This window comes from Erpetoichthys calabaricus, chromosome 3 (genome assembly GCF_900747795.2).
Source record: "Erpetoichthys calabaricus chromosome 3, fErpCal1.3, whole genome shotgun sequence".
Classification (NCBI taxonomy): Eukaryota; Metazoa; Chordata; class Cladistia; order Polypteriformes; family Polypteridae; genus Erpetoichthys; species Erpetoichthys calabaricus.
In genome coordinates, this window is record NC_041396.2 from 23,157,963 (window position 1) to 23,181,219 (window position 23,257).

A 23,257-nucleotide genomic window follows, 5' to 3' on the forward strand; every position below is an offset into this window, starting at 1 on the left:
GCATCTTGCATTGGTTCCATATTCTGAGAGAGGGATGGACAATTGGATTGTTGGTAGATTGATGACAATTTGTATTTACTGGGGCACAGAGCATGTCATATGGAAAAGCACGGAAGACTTTATTTCTTTGGCAGGCCATTATTTTTTAAGACTGTGTTTCTTTGCCCACTGTATGGAATTCGTATGAGTTGCCTGTGCTTTCCATGGTTTCTGAGTCTAACAGAACCACACTGATAGGCTAAATAGCGGCTCCTAATTAGTCCGACCTGGACGTGCCGCTGCCGAAATTGAACAAGACATACACTCAGAAAATGATTTTTAAGGTACACTCTTAAAAATAAGAATGCAATAGCACTTTACTGGCTTGTGTGGTCCTTGGTAGCACTATTGCTTGGCAAAGAACCACTGCATTCTGGGAAGGGTTCTTAGCATCTGAAGTGGGTTCTTTGGGCTTTGAAAAGATTCTTTATATATGGTGTCACACATGTGCGAGCAGGAGGCAGCTAAAGGGCTTAAATAATTGTAATTCTACACCAGACCAAGGGGTGGCGAGGTGCACTCTCTCTCTCTCTCAGTTACTTGCAGACCATTCTCGGGAAATCCCACCGAGTTCCGGCGCCTCTGAAGAAGTCACTTCTGGTCCATTCCAGTTCTGACATCAATGACGTCACTTCCTTCACCAAACTTTAAAACCGCCATCTTTCCTCCTCAGAGTCAGAGTTCCGTTTTGGACTCATTCTTGTAGACAACCTGTTTCAAATTCAACCTTTTGCAGCCAGGAAATATTATACGGGTGGCTTCCCCAAACCTTTTCCAAAAATAGCCATGGATAGTGGACAACAGATTTGTTTAATCGTTCTTGTGACAGTGGACAAAACAGAAATGTTTAGTAGGCGACCTAGCAAGACACCACAGATTAAGAAAATCTAAACTCAGACAGTGTTGCAGGAACATTTTGGGATTATACAAATCTCTTGTCCTCTATCCATGGCTATTTTTGGAAAGTGTTACAGATCTACATAAAAGGTTCTTTCTGGAGCCTTCATTTGGATGTGGAATCCCTGTGGTATCGCTATGAAGAATTACTTTGGCACCTTTACTTTTAGAGTGGCACAGTGGCGCAGGGCTAGTGCTGCTGCCTTGCAGCATTGAGACTGGGGTTTGCGTGGAGTCTGCATGTTCTCTCTGTGTCTGTGTGGGATTCCCTCCAGGTGCTCCGGTTTCCTCTTTCAGTCCAAAGACGTGCAGGTTAGATGGATTGGCAATGTTAAATTGGTTCTGGTGTGTATTTGGTGTGTGTGTGTGTGTGCACGTGGGTGTCTGTTTGTTCTACCTGTGATGCACTGGTGCCCTGTCCAGGGTCTGTTCCTGCCTTGCACCCTAAGCTAGCTGGGATAGGCTCCAGCACCTCCCATGACCCTGTTCAGGACTAAGTGTGTTAGAAAATGATTGACTGACCTTTATCTTTAAGAGTGTATGTCACTACTACACAGCTAATTTAAATTCAGTTTATGCATGTTATAAGGCTTTAGACTCAAAAATGTTAGGGTTAGTTTTAGGGTTATGTTGGTATGGCTGTGGAGAAAAGGGCTACTGGGGTCCCTCTCCTCCCCACTCGTACAATAACAAGTGAGTGCCTTGCTTACTCCGATACCCACTCCTTCCTGATCTGTCTTTTTTCAGTTAGTTTTCAGACTTGTTTTAATGTCTAAGATACCTTTTAGGTTAGTCAGTCAGTCAGTCAGTCATTAACCAACCCGCTGTATCCTAACTACAGGGTCATGGGGGTCTGTTGGAGCCAATCCCAGCCAACACAGGGCAGGATGCCAGCCCACCGCAGGGCACACACACACACCCACACACCAAGCACACAATAGGGACAATTTAGAATCGCCAATGCATCTAACCTGCATGTCTGTGGACTGTGGGAGGAAACTGGAGCACCCGGAGGAAACCCACACAGACACAGGGGGAACATGAAGGCTCCACACAAAGATGACCCAGAATGTGAACCCTTACTGATAGGCAGCAGCACCACCATGCCACCCTCAGAAAGAAATCAATTTGCTTAACAGATTTAACTTTTCTTTCCAATTGAACAAAGCTTTGGAGATACCTTGGACCACAATGCAACAAGTGGTGATCCTTTATGCAAAATATCACACTTTAAGTAAAACACATAGTAGTGTACATACAGTTTGTTTAGTTTAAGTTAAAGCATCTTAAAGCAACTGTGCATAGCGAAAAGGGGGAATGCCATATTACGAGTATTAAACAAGTAAAAGTAGTGTAGCCGCTGAAGTATAAGGCGAGATCAAGCACGGGTAAAACGTGTGCTGAAAGAAATCTCTCAGTCCAAAAGTTCGTTTTAAAAATATTTAAATAAAAATTAAAAGCAAATAATCCACACAAGAATAAAGAAAAAAGTAGTTACACATGTAGAATAAAAGGCAAAAAAAGCAAAAATGTATCTTCTCTAAACTTAGCTTTTCTTGAGAAACTTTAGTTATTTCTGTACTTAAAAGTTTTTTGAGCTTAAATAAGCACGAGTTACTTCACACACAGGTCCATAGGCCCGTGGGCACGGGTACGGTTTAAACCCATGTGCCCTCTACACCTTACACATGGCAAGGCTGGTCACTAACTGAGAATAACTTTTAGTCAGAGCTGTTAGAAATGGCAAGAATATACCAATTCAATTCTACTTATGGAGGTTAAAGGAACCTCCCATAGATTATGCGTTGTCATTTAGTAAAACATTTATGAATCTTATGTAGCTAGGAAATGGCTCTTAAAAGTAGCATAAAATAAGTGATGACAGCAGTTCCTGATGCTGATTACATCTCTATTTAATGGCTTTGTTTCAATTAATTGTGTTAATTTGTCAACATAACTAGAAACATCAATGTAATGCCAGCAAATGTGATTAGTCACAACTTTGAGCGTACTACATTTCACAAATTAAATTCTGTGACTTATAAATATGGCTGCTTGTTCAATAAAAATATTAAATCACAATTAATCACATGATTTTTAAAGAAATTAACTGTGAATTAATTGTAATTTTATGTATTTCCTTCATCCATCCATCCATTTTCCAACCCGCTGAATCCGAACACAGGGTCACGGGGGTCTGCCGGAGCCAATCCCAGCCAACACAGGGCACAAGGCAGGAACCAATCCTGGGCAGGGTGCCAGCCCACCGCAGGACACACACAAACACACCCACACACCAAGCCCAATTTAGAATCGCCAATCCACCTAACCAGCATGTCTTTGGACTGTGGGAGGAAACCGGAGCGCCCGGAGGAAACCCACGCAGACACGGGGAGAACATGCAAACTCCACGCAGGGAGGACCCGGGAAGCAAACCCAGGTCCCCAGATCTCCCAACTGCGAGGCAGCAGCGCTACCCACTGCGCCACCATGCCTGTATTTCCTTCAAACATATTAATTTTTTTTATAAAGCAGGAATAATTCTGATTAATTTCTAATACAATACAGTTTAATAACCACTTGCCTTGGCGTATTAAGTTATTCCAGTAAGTTAATTGAACAGTTGTGCGTAATAGAAACAGTTCAATAAACAGTGAAACACTCAAAGTAATGTGGCTGGGTGCAGGAATGACAAAAGGGAAGGAATAGCTAGGGCACCAAACGGGTCGTCCATTTCATCAAAGAGAGCCCAACAAAATACACCTCTTTTGGTGTCAAGAAAAAGCCTGCTTGGGCAAATTAAACAACAAAAATAATTTGGTGGTTTGCTGTGGAAATCAGAGTCAGTCACTGGAGCTCCATCTAGTGGTTTGCTGTGCTTGCAAATGATGCCTCCTTCTGAGAAGCCGGGCTTCTTATATTACATGGACAGGAAGGGGCGTGGCTAACTGTCCATACTGGGCGGTATCTCAGTGCTGCAGGCAGGGAAGGAGAAGCAACAGCAAGACCACTGGTCCTCGATTGAGCCTGTGAGGACATCCTCAGACATGCATGCGTGACAGTAAGTTTATTATATTTTAATTTTGAGTCACATCCCAATCTAAATTAGTCTAGCATTTTGATTGGTTCTGTCAATAACTGTTTAAAATGATATGAGGATGAAAGAAAAAAAAAATTCTATTTATTTAGCTAGTTGCTTAAGTACATCAGTTTATTTGCACTGGTTGTTCAAGGGATGATATCCAGATAGAGAAAGCAAATGTTCACAAGGGTCTAGTGTTAGGAAGCTTTACTTTATAAAATGACCTTAGGTTCATTACTTATAACTTACAGCCAAAGTAACAACATATGGTATAGAGTCACTTATTATAAAATTTAATTCATTACATTTCTTTTGCATTATGTTTTTTTTTTCTAGTAGAGATATGAAACCCATACTTGTAATAAAAGTAAATCAGTTTTCTTGAACTACTCCATTCCTGATCAAGATGATAACAATGGTATTCATTTTGTAATGCGGCTTTTAGTGCTCTCTTATGTCCAGGCTTTGTTATTTCCTGAGATGTTAACTCTAGCATTAGGTACATTAGAACATGAGCTTCACTAAAGCTTATCTGAAATTTTAATGTAGTGGTCAACTGCTTCTCAATTAAGAAAATTAATTTAGTCTGTCATGTGCTGTGAAATAAATAACAGGCACCCGCTTTTTATAACCCCGGCCTGAGTTCCCAGAAATGTTTTTGTTTCTTGCCTTACACCCAGTGCTGCTGTGGTGATGACAGGCTCCCTGTGACCCTAAACTGAGCCTATTAAATGTCCTACGCACATGAAGGATGTCACCATACAACCAGAGCACCCGCGTGCACCATGTTACACGCGTTCTTCCTCAGTGTCCAGAGCACTCATTATATTAATAATAATAACTTTTTAGTTATTTATTATTATAATAGACTTTTCTAATTAAAACAATTAAACGATACAACAATATTTGATTTAAAACAGAAAAACACAGAATTGGTGTTAAAATCAATAATAATAGGCAGCATTAAGAAGAAGGACGCCTCACGCCTGGACAAACTGGTGAGGAAGGCAGGCTCAATTGTAGGCACGGAGCTGGACAGTTTGACATCCATGGCAGAGCGACGGGCGCTGAGCAGACTCCTGTCAATAATGGAGAATCCACTGCATCCACTGAACAGGATCATCTCCAGACAGAGGAGCAGCTTCAGCGACAGACTGCTGTCACCATCCTGCTCCACTGACAGACTGAGGAGATCGTTCCTCCCCCAAACTATGCGGCTCTTTAATTCGTTAACATTATTCAAAGTTGTTGTCTGTTTTTACCTGCATTTTTATTACTCTTTAATTTAATATTATTTTTTTGTATCAATATGCTGCTGCTGGAGTATGTGAATTTCTTCTTGGGATTAATAAAGTATCTATCTATCTATCTATCTATCTATCTATCTATCTATCTATCTATCTATCTATCTATCTATTATATAGTGCCTTACACATCATCTATCTATCTACAGTGCATCCGGAAAGTATTCACAGCGTATCACTTTTTCCACATTTTGTTATGTTACAGCCTTATTCCAAAATGGATTAAATTCATTTTTTTCCTCAGAATTCTACACACAACACCCCATAATGACAACGTGAAAAAAGTTTACTTGGGGTTTTTGCAAATTTATTAAAAATAAAAAAACTGAGAAAGCACATGTACACAATCTATCTATCTATCTATCTATCTATCTATCTATCTATCTATCTATCTATCTATCTATCTATCTATCTATCTATCTATCTATCTATCTATCTATCTATCTATCTATCTATCTATCTATCTATCTATCTATCTATCATAAACGATGTCGAGCTTAGGCTAGCAACCCAGCAGGGTTGGTTCAAGTTTCCTTTCCCATCCGAGCAGCCAAACCAATTCTGGGAAGGAATGAAGACAGGACATTCCCCACCTCAACCAAGAGATGGACAGAAGGTGCCATCAATGCACTGGAGATGCTGACATCCCTAAAGGGCTCATATAAAGAGTCCTGTTTGGCTGGGGGGCTATTATGCTGGAATGACAGGAGGAGATAAAATATATGAACTACTTGTTCCCTCGGGATGCGAGATATCAGCATCCCTGGTTGATAGCACCCATACAGACACTCACAGGACATGATGAATCTGTAGTCCGCCAGGCTGGCCCCAGTGGGTGCTGCAGAGATCTGTTTGATTCTCACTTTGTGGGATTTTCTCATGACCCCAAAGTGCTTCCCATGGACCATGCCCTAACACTGGAAGCACTCCTAGGTCCTAGATAAAAGGAGTTACACCTCAGTGAGGCAGAGGACAACACTTGCTTGGAAGAAGAGTAGGACTGAGAGGGAGGAAAACTGTTATTCATATTGTTGTGATGTGCTGTGTGTGATGAATATAGAAGGGCCTGTAAAGGTACTGGAATGAATTAAAATGATTGTGTTTGAACCAGTGTCAGTTGTGCTGAGAGTTTGGGATGCTGCTACACCCCCTGGAGGTCAGACTATCTATCGTCATACAACACTTTTAATATCTATCTATTTTAGAGCCTTTCATGTCTCTTTATCTATGTTTTAAATAGTGCCATTCATATCAACTATCTATTTTTTATATTGCAATGCCTTTTACAGTAAATCCGACTGTCTGTAATTATACAGTATAGCAACTTTTATATCTAAGTTACATCTCCTAAAGTTTCTTAGAATGACCTTTTATTCCTAAATATTAATTAAAAATAAAGTAAAAAAAGAACACATTGTTAGATGTTATTATCAAGGAAGACTTTAAGCTAAAGCACTGGCCAAATGACCAGTAGGGATGTCACCAGCTAAGAATAAACAGCATTATTGTCTGGCTGGGTACTACTGGTACCACCATGTTATTAAAATTCATCAAGCTATTTTAGAAACAGAAAAACAGATTTATTTATCTTCAGTTTATCTCTATAAAGATACTCTGTGGTGGTCAGAACTACACTTATGACTTCACTCTAACTACCGCCTTAATAAAATTTGGCGGACACTGTGGCCTAGTGGTTAACATGTCTGTGTAACACAAGGCTGATTGTTCAATCCAAATGGCTGATTCATGGCCTTGAGAAAGTACTCATCCCCCTCAGTGTTTGTCCTGTTTTGTCGCATTACAATCTGGAATTAAAATGGATTTTCCTTTGGATTTTATGTAGTGGACTTAACAATATAGTCCAAATTATTCAAGTGGAATGAAAAATGAAATATCTTGTATATATATTGTGGACCACCTGGGCGTGTACCGCCTCCCTAACCCCAACACTGACAGGCTGTGACACAAAGTCCCACTCAGCACTCCTTTATTTACACGTGGGGGCGCTTCCTTTATTCCCCACAAGAGCACAATGTCCAAAGCAAACAACACTGTATACATCAGTAAAGCCCAGTCTTTTTCGCGTCCACTCTTCCTCACAGACTTTATCCTTCTTCCTCCCGACTCTGGCCCCTCGAGTAGTGGTGGCTGGCTCCTTTTATAGAACACCCGGAAGCACTCCAGGTGTCCAATGACCTTCTTCCAGCAGCCTCCCTGATGGTACTGCATGATGGATTGAGAACACCATTAATCCTGACCAAATCTCCAACTCCATTTACAGAAATGCAGCCCCAAACGTTCAAGGAACCTCCACCATGCTTCACTATTGCCTGCAGACACTCACTATTTTACCGCTCTCCAGCCCTTCGACAAACAAACTGCCTTCTGCTACAGCCAAATATTTCAAATTTTGACTCATCAGTCCAGAGCACCTGCTGCCATTTTTCTGCACCCCAGTTCCTATGTTTTTGTGCATAATTGAGTTGCTTGGCCTTGTTTCCAAGTCGGAGGTATGGCTTTTTGGCTGCAACTCATCCATGAAGACCACTTCTGGCCAGACTTCTCTGGACAGTAGATGGGTGTACCTGGGTCCCACTGGTTTCTGCCAGTTCTGAGCTGATGGCACTGCTGGACATCTTCCGATTTCGAAGGGTAATAAGCTTGATGTGTCTTTCATCTGCTGCACTAAGTTTCCTTGGCCGACCACTGCGTCTACAATCCTCAGTGTTGCCAATTTCTTTGTGCTTCTTCAAAAGAGCTTGAACAGCACATCTTGAAACCCCAGTCTGCTTTGAAATCTTTGTCTGGGAGACCTTGCTGATGCAGTAGAACTACCTTGTGTCTTGTTGCTGTGCTCAATCTTGCCATGACATGAAACTGTCTTCCACAACCTCACCTTGGTAGCAGAGTTTGGCTGTTCCTCACCCAGTTTTAAGCCTCCTACACCGCTGTTTCTGTTTCAGTTAATGACTGTGTTTCAACCTACGTGTGACATTGATGATCATTAGCACCTGTTTGGTAGAATTGGTTGATCACATACCTGACTAGAATCCTACAAAATCCCTGACTTTGTGCAAGTGGACCTACTGTATAAGAATTGATGCTGGTTTGAAGGCAAAAGGTAGGAACACCATATATTGATTTGATTTAGATTTTTTGTTTTGTTCACTCACTTTGCATTTTGTAAATTGATAACAATAAACAATCATTGTTTATATTTCTGAAAGCATTCTTTGTTTACAGCATTTTTTCACACCTGCCTAAGACTTTTGCACAGTACTGTATATATATATATATATATATAGGGCGGCACGGTGGCACGGCGGGTAGCGCTGCTGCCTCGCAGTTGGGAGACCTGGGGACCCAGGTTCGCTTCCCGGGTCCTCCCTGCGTGGAGTTTGCATGTTCTCCCCGTGTCTGCGTGGGTTTCCTCCGGGCACTCCGGTTTCCTCCCACAGTCCAAAGACATGCAGGTTAGGTGGATTGGTGATTCTAAATTGGCCCTAGTGTGTGCTTGGTGTGTGCTTGGTGTGTTTGTGTGTGTCCTGCGGTGGGTTGGCACCCTGCCCGGGATTGGTTCCTGCCTTGTGCCCTGTGTTGGCTGGGATTGGCTCCAGCGGACCCCCGTGGCCCTGTGTTCGGATTCAGCGGGTTGGAAAATGCATGGATATATATATATATATATATATATATATATATATATATATATATATATATATATATATATATATATATATATATATATATATATATATATACATATATATATATATACAGTGGTACCTTGGTATACATCCTTCATCCATTCCAGATCCTTTGACTTATACCAAACAGGACGTATACCAAATGAATTTTTCCCATAAGAAATAAAGGGAAAATGATTAATCCGTTCCCATGAAAAAAAATCCTATTGTTATTGGCATATTATACATTGATGGGGTTGTATAAAATAATTTAAACACTGCTTAATACTAAAATACATAAATACAAAAGCAATTAGATGAAATAAATAAAAATTTAACCTCACTTTACTTTTTAATAAATCTTTGTTTTTCACAATCGTAGATACCGTCGTTCTCGGCATACGGTATGCAACAGCCATGTCCCGGATACGCATGCCATCTTCATACTTTTCAACAATCAATTCAAATTTTCGCGAAAAACCACAAAATCACATGAAAATTCACATACAGTTATAGCGCGGGTTGTTCACTGAATGCTAGCAACTGGCATACTGACACTCGTGGACAGTGTAGGGTAGCGTACGGTGTGAGGATGCAAGTCCGCTCCACGCTCCCATACGTTCTTACGGGGAGTCCTGAAACCGACAACGTCGGTAATGTCACCGAGATCAGCTGACAAATGAGGACAATTCTCAAATGAAGCCAGGGGATAGTGCAATAATGCCAAGTGCTTTTATTTAAAAACAAAAATCAGTGTCCAAACAAAAAGTGCAGTGCATCTGGTTTCAATAAATAATTATTCAATAAATATCCATAAAAACAAGTGTTCTGTGGGGATAAAAACAACAATAAATAAATCCGATAAAATCCATCCATCCATCTGTCCATTATCCAACCCGCTATATCCTAACTACAGGGTCACGGGGGTCTGCTGGAGCCAATCCCAGCCAACACAGGGTGCAAGGCAGGAAACAAACCCTGGGCAGGACGCCAGCCCACCGCAGGGCACACACACACCAAGCACACACTAGGGGCAATTTAGAATCGCCAATGCATCTAACCTGCATGTCTGTGGACTGTAGGAGCACCCGGAGGAAACCCACGCAGACACGGGAAGAACATGCAAACTCCATGCAGGGAGGACCCAGGAAGAGAACCTGAGTCTCCTAACTGCAAGGCAGCAGCGCTACCCACTGCGCCACCATGCCGCCCTCCAATAAAATCCGAGGTTAAAAATGCAGTCTCACTCTTCCCGATCACAGCCCACCTGTGCAGGTGCGACTCGCTCCAACTACCTCATTAACTTCCCCGCAGTTGTGCAATCGTGCCCACGGAGAACGATACGGCTATACGGGTTAAAACCTGGCCCTTTTTTGAAGCTGCGAACCTGCTATACCACACGCGGTGTTCTAGCACGCGAGTCGTATTCCAAACAAAGGTCGTATACCAAGCAAAATTTTTTGTGTCCAAACAGGATGTATACCAAGTTGGACTTATTCCAAAGCAGACGTATACCGAGGTACCACTGTATATTATATATATGTGTGTGTGTATATAAAGAAAAAAGTTATGATTGAATTAAAAAGTTATGGATGCACTTGTGTTTGTCCCCTTTGCTATGAAACCTCTAAATAAGCTCTTGTCCAACCAATCCGCATACTTATTTGTTTAGGGATCACCTGTCACATGATCTGTCACATGATGTCTGTATAAATAGACCTGCTCTGAAAGGCCCTCTCACTCTGCAACACCATTAAGCAAACAGCATGAAGACCAAGGAACACTCCAGACAGGTCAGAGACAAAATTGTGGAGAAGTAGAGATCAGGTTTGGTAACAATAAAATAAAAGTTTATTGAGAAGTATCTATCTAAACATTTATTCTATACTAATTAGGCATGAGACAATATACTAAGACAACATACAATAAGGAAGACTTCAAAATACAATACTTTCATGATACAGTGTGCCTTCATAAGAGATGACAAAATAATACATAAATATTGTGTATTATTTTTGGAAATTATTGAAAAAGATCATCTTTAAAACAATAAAATACAGAAAATGGGTATTAAAAAGAAAATATATAAATTTTTTACTGCTTCTGTTTGCAAACTTGAATGTAAAATGAAGATGTTTTACCCCTCCTGTGTACGTCTCTACTTTAGCCCATTCAGACTCTTCCCTTAACTAAACACAGGTCAGGTCAGGTTAGGTTGGGGAGCATGCACTGGTACAACATGTTGCCTCACCCGCCACACGATGAAACAGCTCAGGATCCTGTCTGGCAACCCCCCCTGCAGACAACGCGGTCCAGTCCCACCCTCCAGAAATGACCCTGTATCTGCCACAACCAGATGTTACATGGGCGTCCCCTTGGCCTGGTCCAGCACACTCGGGTCCCCAACAATGAGGATCCTGTGAGCCGGATTACCCTCGGGTAATTGCTCTACATGGCCATGGTGCCATAACTGAAACTCCCTCACAATGCATGTAATGTGCCTCATTTGGGACTCCGTGAGCAAGACAAAGCCAAACCAGCGGTACCCAAGGATTCTCCGGAGAGACACAGTACCAAAGGAGTCCAGTCTTCATCTCAGGTCACTGGATAGCGTCCATGTCTCCTAACCATATAGCAAGACAGGAAACACCAGGACTCTAAAGACTTGGACCTTTGTCCTTTTGCATAGATATTGGGAGCGCCACACACCCCTATCCAGCGACCTCATGACCCCCCATGCTCTCCCAATCCGTCTACTGACTTCATAGGAAGAGTCACCAGAAATATGAATGTCACTGCTGAGGTAAGTAAACCTCTCGACGAGGTCGACACTCTCTCCGCATGGAGAGGTCATTAAAGGCCTGGATGTTGGTTTTTATCCAGGACCCTCACAAGCCCAGACACTCAGACTCCTCACTCAGTCTCTCAAGAGGCCCGATCAGAGCCTCCATTGACTCCATGAAGATCACAGCATCATCAGCAAAGTCACACAAACACACACACACTGCAAGATTAAGAGGCGTTTAATAGACTTTGTACATGTGACTGACACCTTAATAAGATTCCTCAAAATTTACAAACAAACATAATCAATGGACTGGTGCCATAATTTGGGCTGTTCTATGGTTTCCACTGAGTGTCACTGGACTAGAGCATGAAACTCAATTAATGAAGAAGCATTTGAGAAGACCATTTATTCCATCAAGTTTGTTAGGTAGTGACTTTAAATAAATTGTGAGGGTCTTGTCCCATCCAGGCTTGGTTACTTCCTAGTGTTGTGGCTTCTGTGATCTGACAATTTATAATAAGCTTGTTAAATAAACAGATGGGATGATCTTCTAGACCTGATAAACTGTTTATTTTTAGAGGAAGCACTGTGGTGGTTCAATCTTTTGCCAAGTAAAGTTTTGGTGGGCTTCAAAGGCAAAAGGATTTAATCCTTTCTTTTTTTTAGTTTGTATCCATGTTTGGAGCCATGACAAAAAAAAGATAATTAAATGCATATGCAGAATATCAGAGTTACACTAAAATGAAGCTATGAGAAAGCCATGTTACAATAATGAGTTTTTAGCAATTTTTTAAAGTGCTCCACTGTATTAGCCTGGTGAATTTCTATCGGTCAGCTATTCCAGATTTTAAGTTCACAACAGCAGAAGGCCACCTCACCACTTTTAGATTTAGTTCTTGGAATTCTAAGCAGACACTCATTTGAAGATCTAAGGTTACGATTTAAAGTGTAAGGTGAAAGGCATTCTGAAATATAGGATGGAGCAGATTATAATTAATTATTTAAGGCTTTGTAAACCATAAGTGGTATTTTAAAGTCAATTCTAAATGGCACAGGTAACCAGTGTAGTGACATCAAAATTTTCTTTAGTTAAGATTCTGGCAACTGCATTCTGCACTCATTGCAATCGATTGACGTCCTTTTTGGGTCCTCCTGCGTTACAGTAATCTAGTCAACTAAAAACAAATGTGTGAACTGATTTTTCAGCATCTTGTAAAGTTATAAGGGATCTAACTTTTGCTGTATTTCTTAAGTGAAAAAATACAGTCCTATCTGAGCTGATTAATATGTGGTTTAAAATTTAGGTCAGAGTCAATAATTACCCCTAAATTCTTTACCTCTGTCTAAACTTTCACGCCTAATAGATCAAGTTTATTTCTAATACCCTTATTAAATCCATCCATCCATCCATATTCCAACCCACCGAATCCGAACACAGGGTCACGGGGGTCTGCTGGAGCCAATCCCAGCCAACACAGGGCACAAGGCAGGAACCAATCCTGGGCAGAGTGCCAACCCACCGCAGCTTATTAAATCCATTTTTGCCAATCACTTTTTTCTGTTTTTTTCCTTATTCAGTTTGAGAAAATTACTACTCATCCATTCAGAAACATTGGGTCAGTGTAACAAGAGAGTTCAAGACTCACACATTTTCTTTTTTTTTCTTTTTACCTCGTGGGAAACGCCTTCCCTGTTTCCCACAAGCCCAGCACAGTCCAAAGCACAAGCACAAACAATTCTCTTCTTTCCCTTCTCTACTCTTCTCCTCCACTCTTCCAGTCAAGCTTCGTCTTCCTCTTCCTGACTCTGGCTCCCCGGAGTAGCAGTTGCTCACCCCTTTTACAAGACACATGAAGTGCTCCAGGTGCTTGATGACCTACTTCCAGCAGGACTTCCGGGTGTGGTAGAAGAACTGCCCATTAGGGATCAGCAGCTGCTGCATCACCCTCGGCGGCACCCACGGATCCTGACAGGGCCGCACCAAACTCCAATCCCCATGGAGCCCTACGGGAGTCCTAGGCACCGCTGCAACCCAGGGGGCGCTGACATCTAGTGCTCTGGGGGGAGGTAATGCTCTGACTATGATGGCTCCCCCAGTCCTCCCAGTGTGGAGGCCACCAACCCCCAAGTTTTCCCTGTACGTTGGGGGGCTGGATGCAGGCTAATGTCATACCCAGGATGAAGCAATTCCAGGTTAAGGGCCTTGCTCAAGGGTCCACTGGAGTAGAGTCACTTCTGGATTAGAGCTGGCAGCCTTCCGATTGCTGGCACAAATCCCTAGCCTCAGAGCCACCTCACCACCAGTAAAGCACTATATAAATGTAATTAATTATTATTGTTTGCTGTTTGTTAGAATACCGGCTCCCTAGTGCCTAAGAGGAACATCACATTTATTTCTTTTATTTTATTTATTTATTTATAAAGCACTTTAAAAACAACCTCATGGCTGACCAAAGTGCTGTACAAAGAAAAACAACACATAAACACATAAGAGCTGAAGACATTCTTAATAGAAAGTATAAAAAGTATACAAATAGCCACCATATTATACAGGGTTAAAAGCCAGACAGTAAAAATGTGTTTTTAAAAAGGATTTAAAGGCAGCTAGCGAAGGAGCCTGCCTAACATGCAATGGCAAATCGTTCCAGAGTTTTGGTGCTGCAATTGAAAAAGCTCGCTCACCTCGGAGTTTGCATCGTGCCCTGGGAACGCGTAAAAGCATCTGGTCTGCTGACCTGAGAGAGCGAGACGGTATGTAAGGGTGCAGCAGTTCCGACAAATAAAGAGGGGCACACCCATTAAAAGATTTAAAAACAAATACAAGGATCTTAAAATGGATTCGAAAACGAATTGGAAGCCAGTGGAGGGAAGCCAAAATCGGGGTAACATGCTCATGCTTTCTTGTGCCAGTTAAAAATCGAGCAGCAGCGTTTTGCACCAGCTGTAGGCGAGCCACGGAGGCCTGGCTAATTCCAAAAAGAAGCGCATTACAGTAATCTAGACGAGATGTTATAAAAGCATGTATCACTGTTTCAAGGTTGCGCTTAGACAAAATAGGCTTTATTTTTGACAGCCGCCTCAACTGGAAAAAGCAAGATTTTACCACTGTATTCACATGGCTATCAAGTTTAAAAGTGGAGTCCATTTTTACACCTAAATTTGTGATCATTGATTTCTCAAATTGAGCCACAGTGGAAAGGTCAATGCAAGGGGTCCCGCTGGTGCTATTGGGCCTAAATAGCATGACTTCTGTTTTGTTCTCATTAAAATTTAGAAAATTTAGTGCCATCCAACTCCTTATGTCAGTAAGGCAATCAAGCAGGGGCTGGACAGAACATGGACCTTTGCGCTTCAGTGGGAAATACACCTGACAGTCATCTGCATAAAGATGGAAGGAAATACCGTGTTTCTGAAAAATAGAGCCGAGTGGCAGCAGGTACAAGGAGAACAGAAGAGGTCCCAGGATGGAGCCCTGTGGTACCCCCCAGGGGAGGGCAACAGAGGTGGAAGTAAAATCATCAATACTGACACAAAAACTTCTATCTGAAAGATAGGACCTAAACCATTGGAGAGCTGAACCTGTGATGCCCACCCACTGCTCCAGCCTGGAGATGAGGATCTCATGGTCTATCGTGTCAAATGCAGCTGTTAAATCCAAAAGCATAAGTAGTACACAGTCACCAGAGTCCACTGTCAAAAGAATATCATTAAAAACCCTTAACAGAGAGGACTCAGTGCTGTGGTGAGTTTTAAACCCAGACTGGAACACTTCCAGAATTGCATGTTTGTCCAGAAAGGACTTCAGTTGGGTATAGATGACTTTTTCCAAGAGCACATGCTTGCACTCAGGCGGCAACTTTCGTTTGTGTTTGCCAGTGTCTGTTTGTTGACCTACCAGAGCATGCAGCACACATACAGGGCATACTTACCCTGTTGGCAGTCCCCACAATAGTCATGGGAGAAGCTTTCTAGTCACCATTGCGGGTTCTTCTCTTTTATCTTTTGCTAGTTTATAAAGTCGTCAAACACAAAGTGGAGTGAAGATCTGGCTATGTGCTATGGTACCCCCCAGGGTCATTGTAAACCATGGACATGCTGGGCAATTGCCTGGGGACCACACGAGCATAGTGGCCCCATGCTAATCTATGTATGTTGTGACTTGCTGTTGTGACAGAAAGGGGACGCTGTCGTCCCCTTGAACCCTCAGACCACACGTCAGACACCAGGGAAAAGTCCAAATATTATTATTTATTACAATAATCAATGTGCACAAAGTACCTACACTCCACAATACTCCTAAACAATCAACAAATCACTATAATTAATCACAATACATTAATCCTCCACTCCCAGCAACTCAGTCACCCTTCCTCCCAACTCAGCTCCCTGCTGGGATCTCCCACAGGCCTTTTACAGTCTTTAACCCAGAAGTGTTTCTGTCCCTCAGTCCATGTGACTTTATAACACTTCCAGGTCAGGTGAAACCTTCTTCTTTTCTTCAGCCCGGAAGTACGTCATTCTTGCTGTTCCCTCGACTGGGATATAAGGAAAATACAAGTCCCTGGGCCTCTCTACGGCATCCCCTGGCAGCGCCCATGTTATCCAGCAGGGCTGTGATGAAAGACTCCAAGGCCCATGATGCCCCGCTGGAATTCGGGACACCTCCATGTTTCCGGGAGGGCTCCATCTGGCGGCTTGGGGGGTTTTGGCTGGGATAAGCTGCCGGACATATATCACACTGTCAATAAATAAATACTATACTATACTATAAATATTTGTCATTGTGTTACAAGTGGACGTTGGCATTCGCCTCTGATTTAGCATCTCTGCAATCTCACGTGCATGCAGGGCCGTTCTTAGGTATTGGGAAATTAGGCAGCTGCCTAGGGCCTCCACTGCCAAAACAACAACAACAACATTTATTTATTTAGCACATTTTCATACAAATGATGTAGCTCAAAGTGCTTTACATGATGAAGAAAGAGAAAAAACACAAAATAAGAATTAGAATTAGGGAACACTAATTAACATAGAATAAAAGTAAGGTCTGATGGCTAGAGAGGACAGAAAAAACAAAAAAAAAACTCCAGACGGCTGGAGAAAAAAATAAAATCTGCAGGGGTTCAGAGGCCACGAGACCACCCACCCAGCCCCCTCTAGGCATTTTACCTAACATAACTGCCTGGACTTTTTTTTGGCCATAACTAAATACAACTTTCAGGTCCATATTTGACAAGTACAAATTTTCTCCTGTGGCGGAATTGTCAGTATGGTTACGCGTGAGCAGAGAGGAAACAGTGACGACAGGCAGCATCAGCGGTGAGGGTGGGGCCTGGGGTAGTGGGCGGGGCCCGGGTAGTGGGCAGGGCCCCAGTGGGAGGGCAGATCATGCTCTTTGGCTGCCAGGGCGTTTGCACCACAGATCGATCATAATATAAATAGCGGAAGCTGAGAAGATAAAACCATTCCACAAAGCGGCATGACTATGGGTGGTTCGCTCCGTCCTTCTGCTTTGCTATAATTATAACTTACTGTGGTTACGTCGACTTACATATTACTCCTCATTAATCCGTCTATATGTTCATTTGAGTTTAATCTTCCACTAATAAAATCAAGACCACTGGTATAATCAAGTCCGGTCTTCTGAACGCAGCTTTTCAAAGCTCAAGCTAATTATGAGTGACCTGCGAACAAGCATAACGCAAGATCGATTGAATGGCTTAGCATTAATATCAGCTGAGCACAAAGCCGGTGACTCTCTCGGTTATTCAGACTTACTCAAAGACTTTGCAAAAATGAAAGTACGCAAGGTGTTTTGACATTAAAGTTTTGATTTACATGCTACATTAGGTATAGTCAGTATACTCTGAAATCTGACATACAGTGCATCCGGAAAGTATTCACAGCTCATCACTTTTTCCACATTTTTTTATTTTTAATAAATTTGCAAAAATCCCAATTAAACTTTTTTCACGTTGTCATTATGGGGTGTTGTGTGTAGAATTCTGAGGAAAAAAATGAGTTTAATCCATTTTGGAATAAGGCTGTAACATAACAAAATGTGGAAAAAGTGATGCGCTGTGAATACTTTCTGGATGCACTGTATATAATATACTGTATAATCTTAAAATGATAAGCTATACATCAGTAATTATTGCGCATTATTATGAATAATATAATTATTATGCATTCATACGGATAGGAACAGCAGGGTCCCGACAGGTACCTTTGCCTAGGGCCCCCAAAAACCTAAGAACGGACCGGCATGCAAGTATGTGTATGGATCTCACGCACTACATCACGTCAAAGCGTATATGTTAACGTCACTTCAACTCAATTCTCTGCAAAAAAATTTCGCAAATGTTTGGGTTGAACACTTGATTAATAATAAATAATTAATTGTAACCAATTGTGTATCATTTGTAGCAGTGCTGCTATGAGTTAAAACTGCATCTCCCAGCAGTCCCTGCAGGGGCTGTTGGGGTCAAAGGTCAGAGGGGTTTAAAAGGAGGGCAGGTGTCCAAGGAAAAAGAAAAGTGTTTTTTGTTGTTGTATTTTGTGTTGAGTTTACCTGTCGGACTGCCTTCTGTTAAGCCATATTTAATCACTGTGTTCTGGATTGTATTCGTTGTTGGGGTCTGGATTGTCTGTCTACCTGTGTGCTGAGGACTGTTTGTGGATTCATGGATTTCCCCCAAGTAAAGGAGCACTCCTGAACCATCCATCCGTCTTCACCCTTACAGTGTCTATCGGTAGGACTGTTTTTCATTCCTTTACAACATACAGATCTCCAGACTTAATCTCGTCATCTCTCATTACATCCGGTGTGGTATTCCATGGACTTTGCTGTGTGGTGTTTGTGTTTATATGTTTATTGTAATATCGCCGTAGGGGTACAGGGGGGGTATTATTTATATTATTTAATTTCATTACATTCTTTAATTGTTGTTATTCCCCAGTGTGCTTTGTTTTGTCTCTGTTTTTGAGTGTGTGCGGGCGGGACAAGGCTGGGAGCATCCTTGGGATCCTCTATAAAAAATAAATAAATCACCGTCACATTGACGGTGTGAATCTTAGCAGCACCGGACCGCTACACATTTTTGTGTTATATTTTTCAAATGTTTGTGTGTTTTTTTAATGTTTAAACACTGATTTTGTTGGAAGTACCAATACAATAAATATATGTTTAATTTTATCGACCATTTACATTTGTATTTCTGTGTGTGGCTGTGTAGGTAGAAGCCCCAGTGCACTGCTTTGCCCAGGGGGCCTATAACGCTGTGTGACAGATAGGGGGCCCTGTCGTCCCCTTGAACCTTCAGATCAGATGCCAGACACCAGATAAACTTCCAAATGTTGACTTTATTATAATAATAATTTGTGCAAACACCTTCACCTCCACTATCTCTTATATATATTTCTCTTCTGGTTCGTCCTGATTCCACTTTAAAACCGGTCCCGCCCACACGCAGCCGACACGGCATTTCTCGATTCCTATTCGTCCTCTTCCATGTCATGCACTATACTGGCCTGCTGAGCGTAATACATCCAACAAGTACTCGAGGTGCTGCCACAACGGTAAAGTAGCTTTACCACCTTTGCGGGAGCCACCTGTGTCTTTACAACAGCTTCTTACACAGCAAACATCAGAAGCTAAAAATGATCATGAACACATTTGAGAATACAACTCTTCTCTAGCGTTTGCTTCCATGGGTGTACAGATAACTCAACCTCCTGGCCACGGACCATACGTTTTAAAATACACGGGCAAATTTATCACCAAATCTCTCCACTATACGCTAACACTTCTACCTCTACAGGATATGGACAGTTGTATGTTTTTGACACAGCGCAAGCTACTGAAGTACACTTACAAAATAAAGCAAACTCTCCATGCAGAGAAAATGTACTTCTCCAGCTAGATTCCATGCTCAGAACCATCAACCCCATCGCTAAATCATACAAACACATCCATGAAATCACTCAGTCCAATCCAACAGTATCTGTACGAATGGTTTTCAAGGAAAACCCTAAGCAGGATTTACGACGATACAATGCCCCGACATGTCACACCGATGTTGCAGTGATTTTCATCAGAGAAGATGGTGAAATTCCTGCCGAAAAGGACATTTGCATCTATCCCATAGGCAATTCCTGTAAAAAGATTTCCATGCTCAATATGAATTGTGATCCTATGGTTTACCCACTTTTATTCCCTTACGGAGACATTGGCTGGCACAAAGATTTACAACATGTTCCAGATAAAAGAACTGCCAAGCGAATAAGGCTTACTCAATGGCAATTTTACACGTACAGATTAGCAATGAGGAATACATTTAGTATTTTGCACTCCAACGGCAAACTATTCCAACAGTACGTCATAGATGTGTATGTTAAAACAGAGGGCACGCGTCTCAACTATCTCAGATTACATCAACAAGATCTGTGTGTGGAACAATACAAAGGACTCTCAGACGCACTGCAAGCAAACGCTGAAAATAACAATGTACGTGTAGGCAAAATGATTATATTACCGTCCACATTTCCAGGAAGTCCAAGATACATGCAACAAAACTATCAGGATGCCATGGCCATAGTATGTAAATTCGGAAAGCCTGATTTATTTATCACTTTCACATGTAATCCTGCTTGGCCGGAAATTCTACATGCACACTGCGTCTTTCAAGAAGTATTTGTTTCTTCTTTATTTCTGAATTCCTTTCTCACCGTTTTCCGTTCCTATTCTTACACCACCGTATGCTACGGCACGGCGTTGGCTAGTACTTAATAATAAATCAATAATAATAACAATAATCAAACCGAAAATCACAATCGTCCACACCTCCCAGCAGCTCAGTCACCCTTTCTCCCAACTCGGCTCCCTGCTGGGACCTCCCACAGTTCTTTTATACTTCTTGGCCCGGAAGTGTTTCTGTCCCTCAGTCCATGTGACTTTATACTTTAACATTTCCGGGTCGGGTAAAACTCCTTTTTTTCTTCAGCCCGGAAGTACTTTATTTCTCCTGTCCTCGTGACTAGGAAGTACTTCCGGGCTATACGGAAAATACAAGTCCTTGAGCCTCCCTGCAGCATCCTCTGGCGGCCCCCACGGTATCCAGCAGGGCTGTGAAGGAAAACTCCAAGGTCCATGATGCCCTGCTGGAATTCGGGGCATCTCCACGTTGCAGGGAGGGCTCCGTCTGGCGGCTTGGGGGTATTGGCCCGGAGAAACTGCCAGCCATTGTCCATAGCTGTTAAGAAGGCCCTGGTACCCCCCTGAACCAAAGTATCACACCCATCAGTGAATGATTACCCCAGTTTCCTAAGGTGTGGATCCACATTTCATTCTCTGCACCTCAAGTTCTCCTTTCTCTTTTTTTTTCCCCAAGTTACTTAGTGCTTTTCATTTTTTTCCCAACACATAAACAGCACTGACTGGAGCTGCTGAGCCCTCATTATATTCGAGAAAGAGAGCAAAAAACAGAGGACCCTTCATTTCCACACCTGTCACTTGTCTCTTGTCTATTTCCCAGCACACTGTAATATACTTGGCACCACCACAAATCAAGTCAGACAGCAACAAAAGTCCAAATTGATTTGATTCCATGCGGTTCTCACAGCCACATAAACACATAAAAAAGGGTAAAGCAATTAGAAGACTAAGCTACCGCTTATAAATAGAAACAAGCAAGATAAGCCCCACAGTATCACACATGGCCCACAGCTGCTGATCAGCAGAGCTCTTGTTGAGGTTTCTTAGTGTGGGTGACTCCTCGGTTCCTGTTCTCTGCACAAACGTATTAAAAAAACACCTCAGCAGCAGGAGGGCAAACCTTCATCTCATTTGTGAAGGTGACAGTGGGCCCCTCCTCGAACCGACACCTTACCGTGGTGGAGGGGTTTGCGTGTCCCAATGATCCTAGGAGCTCTGTTGTCTGGGGCTTTATACCCCTGGTAGGGTCACCCAAGGCAAACTGGTCCTAGGTGAGAGATGAGACAAAGTGCGGTTCAACAGACCTCCTATGACGAATAAAAAATTTGGACGCCGTTTTCCCTCGCCAGGACGCGGGTCACCGGGGCCCCCCTCTGGAGCCAGGCCTGGAGGTGGGGCTCGTTGGCGAGCGCCTGGTGGCCGGGCTTGCACCCATGGTGCTCGGCCGGGCACAGCCCGAAGAGGCAACATGGGTCCCCCTTCCCATGGGCTCACCACCTATGGGAGGGGCCAAGGAGGTCGGGTGCAGTGTGAGTTGGGTGGTGGCCGAAGGCGGGGACCTTGGCGGTCCGATCCTCGCTACAGAAGCTGGCTCTTGGGACGTGGAATGTCACCTCTCTGAAGGGGAAGGAGCCTGAGCTAGTGCGCGAGGTTGAGAGGTTCCGGCTAGATATAGTCGGACTCACCTCGACGCACAGCTTGGACTCTGGAACCAATCTCCTTGAGAGGTGCTGGACTCTGTACCACTCTGGAGTTGCCCCAGGTGAGAGGCGCCAAGCGGGTGTGGGCATACTTATTGCCCCCCGACTTGGAGCCTGTATATTGGGGTTTACCCCGGTAGACGAGAGGGTAGCCTCCCTCCGCCTTCGGGTGGGGGGACGGGTCCTAACTGTTGTTTGTGCGTATGCACCGAACAGCAGTTCAGAGTACCCACCCTTTTTGGAGTCCCTAGAAGGTGTGCTAGAGGGCATACCTTCTGGGGACTCCCTCGTACTGCTGGGGGACTTCAATGCTCACGTGGGCAATGACAGTGAGACCTGGAAGGGCGTGATTGGGAGGAATGGCCCCCCCGATCTGAACTCAAGTGGTGTTTTGTTATTCAACTTTTGAGCTCGTCACACATTGTCCATAACAAACACCATGTTCAAGCATAGGGGTGTTCATATGTGCACTTGGCACCAGGACACCCTAGGCCTCAGTTCGATGATCGACTTTGTGGTCGTGTCATCGGACTTGCGGCCACATGTCTTGGACACTCGGGTGAAGAGAGGGGCGGAGCTGTCAATTGATCACCACCTGGTGGTGAGTTGGCTTCGATGGTGGGGGAGGATGCCGGTCAGGCCTGGTAGGTCCAAACGTGTTGTGAGGGTCTGCTGGGAACGTCTGGCAGAGCCCCCTGTCAGAAGTAGCTTCAACTCCCACCTCCAGCAGAACTTCGACCACGTCCCGAGGGTGGTGGGGGACATTGAATTCGAATGGGCCATGTTCTGTGCCTCTATTGTTGAGGCGGCTGACCGGAGCTGTGGCTGTAAGATGGTCGGTGCCTGTCGTGGTGGCAATCCCCGAACCCATTGGTAGACACCGGCGGTGAGGGATGCTGCCAAGCTGAAGAAGGAGTCCTACCGGTCCCTTTTGTCCTGTGGGACTCTGGAGGCAGCTGATAGGTACCGGCAGGCCAAGCGGAATGCAGCTTCGGTGGTTGCTGAGGCAAAAACTCGGGCATGGGAGGAGTTTGAGGAGGCCATGGAGAAC

At 43.3% G+C, this 23,257-nt stretch overlaps 1 protein-coding gene across 2 annotated transcripts in view; it reads right to left on the bottom strand.

The window, feature by feature from the left end:
* LOC114647822 (uncharacterized) overlaps positions 1-23,257 on the bottom strand; it is a 1,111,123-nt gene that overhangs the window by 703,905 nt on the left and 383,961 nt on the right. The gene's annotated exons all lie outside the window — the stretch shown is intronic.